At 33.8% G+C, this 5,209-nt stretch overlaps 1 long non-coding RNA gene across 1 annotated transcript; it reads right to left on the bottom strand.

Moving 5' to 3' along the window:
• Positions 1–468: 468 nt before the first annotated feature.
• LOC133037837 (uncharacterized) lies at positions 469–4,582 on the bottom strand. The gene is made up of 3 exons (XR_009687813.1): positions 2,512–4,582; positions 2,295–2,390; positions 469–2,211 (listed from the first exon to the last, which is right to left on the bottom strand). It is a non-coding gene; the product is annotated as an uncharacterized LOC133037837 (long non-coding RNA).
• Positions 4,583–5,209: the final 627 nt, after the last annotated feature.

Here is a 5,209-nt window from a genome sequence, read left to right as displayed (position 1 = left end):
ATGATTACATGTATGTTACATGTTTATGGTTTAATACATATACTTGATATATGCACAAAATCGATTAAATCGAACATATAGTTATTCACAATTACGGTATCGTCAATACGGTGGAATGTGATTGTGATTATATGATTCAAAAGATTTGGTCCTGTTCATCGGTGTTTTGGATTTACAACGATGTGATAATCGACGATGAAGTATACTTACACTTGGAGTAAGTGTTATGTTCTTTCCGAACATTGGCAAAGTATATCGGTTTCGAATGCATGGAGTATGCATTGGACTGGACCGATATTGAACTTGGTTAAAGATATTGTAAACTTACCGTTGTATCTTTCCAAGTCAATGTCAGAAGTTGATCTTAGATTAAGAGAATCTAAATCCTGATATGCTTAGGCTCAATCTCAGGAGTGCTATTCTTGTTCTTTGATTTATTAGTTAAAGCCTACCTTTGGTTCAGGATAATACATATATTTTGGGATCATGATAGCATAACTGAATGAGAGTGCTAAACATAAATATGGAAATCTATAGCTTCTACTGGTGTATAGAAGTAAAGTGATGATTCCTTTTGAGCTTAGTTAAATAGAAGTAAATGGATGAGCTCTTGTTTCAGTGACTATATATTAGATCACTAAAACATCATTTACAGGTAACTAAGTGTTCAAATGGGAAAAATACATTGAGGGGTGTAAACGGTAAATTGGTCCCGTCTCGATGTAAATCATCTATATAGAGGATCTCTAAATCACATTAAGATTATAACAATGGTTAAATGAGATAGCATATTGATCTCGTGAAACATATGATATGCTCTATATAAGTCTGAGAGTGCAGTTCTGAGTTCTAAGAGTGGATTCAACGAGGAATTAATAAGTTAGGGATTTACTTGGTAAATCGGTTCAACTTATTGGAAGTTCAGAATATAGATCCATGGTCCCCATTCTAGTTGAGACTATACTGTTTGTAAGACTCTATAATTGATTTATGATTAATCAATTATAATTCTAAAAGTTAGACTATGTCTAATTTGTGAATTCTCACAGTTTAGGGATGAAATTGTAAATAAAAGGGTTTCTAGGTTTAATTATTAATTATGAGACTTTGTATGTCTAAATTAATAATTATTTTAAATGGCAATATTATTTAATAATCTATTTTAGTTATTAAATAATTAGTTTTGGCATTTAAATGATTAGAATTGGAAAAATGGCATTTTTGGAGAAATAGAAATAAAATTGAGGAAACTGCAAAATCCATGTGAGGCCCATACACACCATGGCCGGCCACATGATTGCATATTTCCCAATTATTATTTTCAATTTAATTTGCCATATAATTGCTAATCAAAGCCTAGCCTAAATAGGAAAGTGGTGAATCACACTAAATAAGGCAGTTATTCAATTACACAGTAAAAGAGGAAACTGTTTATTTGGAAAGTTGTGGTCTTCCCTTTTCCTATTTATAGCCGCCCCCTCTCTACTCTTCTTGAAAGAATGAGAAAACTTTGCTTTGCATTGTGTGTCACACGAAATCAAGAGAGAAAATAAGAGAGAAATTTCGAAATTCCTAGTGAGAGAGAAAAGCCCACACACATCATTCAGTACCTCATTATAGTTTGGAAGACTGTGAAGGATCACATCCAACTGAAGAACTTTCGGGCTCAGATCTTGATTATACTCTGCTACAGACAGGAATCAAGGGTTAGAGATCTGAGTGGAAGGAGACATTAATTCCGCTGCAATCACTGTAAGTTATTCTAACTTTTATGTGTTTAGTTCATCGTTTTAGAAGTTCAATATTAGGTTGTTAAATCAACATACTTGTAAGTAGATCTAAGATCCTGGTAAAATATAATACCAACAGTTAAGTCTTCACTACGCTCCAATCTTACATGCATAGAGCTAGCATCTAAAAGATCGTTTGGAGGAGTTGGCAAGCACAGTTCAAGAGTACTTCGATCAGTGTCTGTGGCATGCGTTTGTGATGCATGAGACTCATGTGATGACAAATGAATTGAATCTCTTCCTACTAATGTTGTTAAGTCTTCACTACGCTCCAAACTTACATGCATAGAGCCGGCAGCTAAAAGACCGCTTGGGGAGTTGGCAAGGACAGTTCAGGAGTGCTTCGATCAGTGTATGTGGCATGCGTCTGAGATAAAGAAAACGGATTAAGAGTTCTAGAGAAACCTGCAAACCCGGTTGCCTGCGCAAGATATATACATATGTAAGTATTTATATTATACTACACATATACATGAAATATATATACCGGAAAGACTTCCATACCTTTAAAGGTGTAGTTGTGGGAGCTAATTCATGTGTGATAGTACTTTGAAATGTGCTGCTACTAGAAGAAGGGACAAGTGGGTATCTTGTAATGATCTTGAAATTAGAAAAAAAAAGGGGAAATGTAATGAAAAATAATATAAATGTAAAGATATATATATATGGTGAAAACTACGAACATATTACCATAAGCAAAAATATATATATACATACTAACCAAGTTCGTGGTAGCATCGCTGTCACCATTAGTTCCTGAACAATGGAAGGGTCGTGGTTCTGAGTTTGGTCAAACTGCTACATCATTCCCGTGAGAGTTACCACCCAAAGCGTCAGAAGGTTTACCTACTAAAGCTACCATTACGTCATCTCCTATGGACACGATATTAAGATTGGCAGGAGTATGACGCTCATCAACTAAACAGACTTCGGAGGGTGCTAAAGGAGGCGACTTTTGCGAAGGAACATACACCCCTATTTCCAACAACAAAAGTCATATTATCTTGTATAAACTATCAAAGATTTAGCATTATTAAGAAAAGATGAGCGAGCGAGGAGATACCTGACGATAAATCCACGTCTTTCTCTCGGTCACAAGCCTCACCTTGACTGATTAATCCAGTACAACGATGTCACATCCATATGTTAGCAAATTTAACAGAAACCCCACCTTCTCTTTCTTTATCGGGTAGTCAAAATGTGTCGTGAGATTGCTTTGAGAGTTGGAAGGAACCCAACAAACATGACTGTTTTGCTTTTGCTAAATTCCCTATCTTCCGATCATGAGGAACATGTTGATCAAACCCAAATTTTCTAGCCACACGATCAGGGCGATATGAAACAAATGACCAAGATAAAGATTTCGGATCATCTCGAAGACATAACAGTGATCGGGGAAGGCAAAAAAACAAACCAAAATCCTGCTTCACCAGTTGAAGTAGTGAAAGAAGAACGAACCTCATCTGTCAATGGTACTACACTTCCTGGGTACATATCGAGGGTAAAATAGGTGCAATTATTGGTAAGGTAAGGGCAAAATGTAAAATTCGAAACATCCTTTGTAACATTACACAAGGTTTCCCAACACTTCGAACTTACCCATGCCCAAGGACGAGGTTCTCGAGGTTACAGTGACTTGCGGATAGGTGCAAGTTTTGGAAAATGCTCCCAAATGAACATCTGGAGGAAACATGCATCTATTGAACTTATCGCCTCCTTATTTTCACTATAAGAATTGGCATCAGTATTGATGGAATCAAGGTTATGATACAAAGTTCCAAGATACGCAGCTCCTAGAGGAAAGTGCTTCCCGTAAGCGAGTCTGTAGGCCAACGGAAACATGGCGCTTTGGACTGTTCTTCTAGAAGTTTTTGAGGGGAAAATATATCTACTCAACCATAAAGAAATACAAGATGCTAATTCTACCAAATCTTGACTATCTTCTTGGTGAAAATATCTCACCCAATCAAGCAAGTCATACTGTTTCTTTTTCATATACCTTTACTTTAAATCCTCTACGGCTAGGGTTAAGGATGATAACAGAGATTGTTCATCATTTGATAAAGGAGATACCAATGAAGTTGTACCAAAAATCGGCAAAAGAAGTAATGCATAAACATCCTCCAAGGTTATAGTAAACTCTCCCCAATTTACAATAAAGGTGTGGGTTGCCTTACTCCAATATGACACTAATTGATCTAAACTTGATTTTACACGATATATCTCAAGGTCAGAAGAAGCAAGCATAGGAGATAAGATCTTAGCTGAAGATAAAGGAGTTGAGAAACGTGTAGCGACACAAGAAATCCACCTTTTCCAACCTTGTGTTACACCCGAACGAGAACGATATTCAACAGCCAAATCATTTTTTGAATAACGATAGCACAACGGGAGATCTCCATCAAGAACTATATAATCGTTCATTGAATGTTGATAAAGATAGATCCCATCTGTTTCCAAGATGCGAGGGAACAAATCACGGCAGAGAGGTGGATCCATACTATGCTCGCATGGAAATATATTGTTCTTTGATTGAGGAAGGGATTCTACCCATGGGTCTTAAAAAAAAAAACCCATGAGAAGAATGACAAAGTAGGAGATAATAATATATACATATGCAATATATCGTTTGGGACAACTCTTTAAACAAAAGAACAAATCATCAACAAAAAAAAAAGAAAAATCATATGACGGAGCTATGAAACAAATAAAGGTACACACCATATGTAAATGTGATTAATATTTCATAACATGACTAATATGCTTTATTTATTTATATATATATGCATATAATTAAACAGAGTCTAATTATGAATTAAACAAATACAATAAGTTTCCAAACTACAACATAGTACATATATATATATGTATATATGTGTGAAAAAAATCAATGTGTATATATAGTATGTATATATATATATGTGTCAAAACTGTTTAGGATGTTAAAAAAAAAACAGAGATCATAACAAATCAATATTAAAAACTTATGGTCCATCAAAATAAAATTCAATTTAATAAATAAACATATGATCCCTTAACAATAGAAAATATGACCAATTAAAATAGTTTAATCAGAGAATTTTATTTCAGTTAAACTTGTTTAAAAGATAAAATTAAAAAAAAATTACCATGACAATATATAATGTTTAAAGATAAAAAAAAAACTCTCTAAAAAAAAAATCACAATGGGTATTTATTTTACAGAAAAAATAATTATGAATTAATAGTGATATATAGGGTCATACCAACACATTATAAGAAAATTTTCACAAATGACAATGTATTTATTTTACAAGACAAAATAATTACAAATTAAATATATGTATATATATGTTGTATGGATAAAACAAACGTTAAAATTGCGGAACAACTAATCAAATTTAACTAACTAAAATAATAATAAACTACGAATAAATAAA

This window comes from Cannabis sativa, chromosome 5 (genome assembly GCF_029168945.1).
Source record: "Cannabis sativa cultivar Pink pepper isolate KNU-18-1 chromosome 5, ASM2916894v1, whole genome shotgun sequence".
NCBI classification, from domain to species: Eukaryota; Viridiplantae; Streptophyta; class Magnoliopsida; order Rosales; family Cannabaceae; genus Cannabis; species Cannabis sativa.
The sequence above is the reverse complement of the archived record's forward strand: the minus strand, read 5'-3'. Positions and strand labels throughout refer to the sequence as shown.